This window comes from Tribolium madens, unplaced genomic scaffold, assembly GCF_015345945.1.
Source record: "Tribolium madens isolate multiple individuals breed KSU strain unplaced genomic scaffold, Tmad_KSU_1.1 Scaffold_91;HRSCAF=231;Tcas5.2_LG7, whole genome shotgun sequence".
NCBI classification, from domain to species: domain Eukaryota; kingdom Metazoa; phylum Arthropoda; class Insecta; order Coleoptera; family Tenebrionidae; genus Tribolium; species Tribolium madens.
This window is the reverse complement of record NW_025401063.1, coordinates 5529976-5531180: the sequence shown is the minus strand read 5'-3', so window position 1 is coordinate 5531180 and position 1205 is coordinate 5529976.

Sequence of the window (1205 nt, the reverse complement as noted above, 5' to 3'; positions counted from 1 at the left end):
GAAATTTTTAATTAGGGGCTTCCTAAACTGGGTGGTGTTAGGATAAAAAGTACTCTAACTATTTTGTCTGTTGGTTCTTGCTACTTTTAGCCACACAATTTTAAATTTTATAGTTTTTCACAAAAAATAAGTCTCTTGCGTTTTTTCGATACAACTTACCGTTTTTGAGTAAAATTAGTTTACACTTTGTCATACAGACCATAAAGAGGATAAAAATTAAAAATTAAATTTGTTTTACCGTTTAAGACGCCCGTGTTTAAAAATTTTGACAACTGATCTTTGAATTCGTTCAGGTGTTTAAAAGTTATCAGCAGTAGCAACTTTTGTAATTTTATCTATTCTACAATAGTGGGAAAACCCCATTAAAAAACGCATCTCTTTTAGGGGGTGTAGCTACCTTACATAACATTTTTTGATACATGTTCATAGGAAACTTTTGTTTTAAAATTGAATGTTCAAATTTGTTTTAATTTGTAACAAAAAAAACGGAACAGCCTGTATAATATGGTGCTTGGTTAAAAATAAAATATTTCAATTTTGTTTTGTTTTTGACTTCTGCAAAATTTGTATTTTTTTTAAATAACAACCCACTAAAAAAACCTTTTTTTTACAAAGGCTAAGGATTTACATATCTACATTTTATTCAATTTTATATAAGTTATTTTTAGAAAAAAAAAATAGCAATAACTCAAAAACAAAACAAAATTTCATTCTTAAGATATACGGTCACTTATTTATAGTACTTTAATTTTTGTTAATTATTATTTTCTGAAAGCAAATATTTTTAAAAAAGCGCGTATAAATAAGAAATTTGACAAAAACATTACAAAATCAAAGATCTTTTATTTTGTTATGGGAACAAAAATCCGAAAATAAATTAATCTCTACGTGTTTGTAATTGCTATAAATAATTAATAATTAATTACATTATTGTTAACTAACATAACATTAATAAACTAAAACCTAAAAAAAAATTAACACAATTTTAAAAAGAATAATAATAAATTGCGAACGTCTGAGATTTTGACACGTCTACTTAAATTATTTTTTTTATTCTCAAACCACGACTGATACAAAAAAATTGTAAGATACAAAAATTGTTTGAAAATAATGGATCTTTCGATTAAAAAACACACCACTCGGATAACAAAAATATGATTTAAAATGTGTTAAGCTGACAACAAGGTAAGTATACTTTACAATAA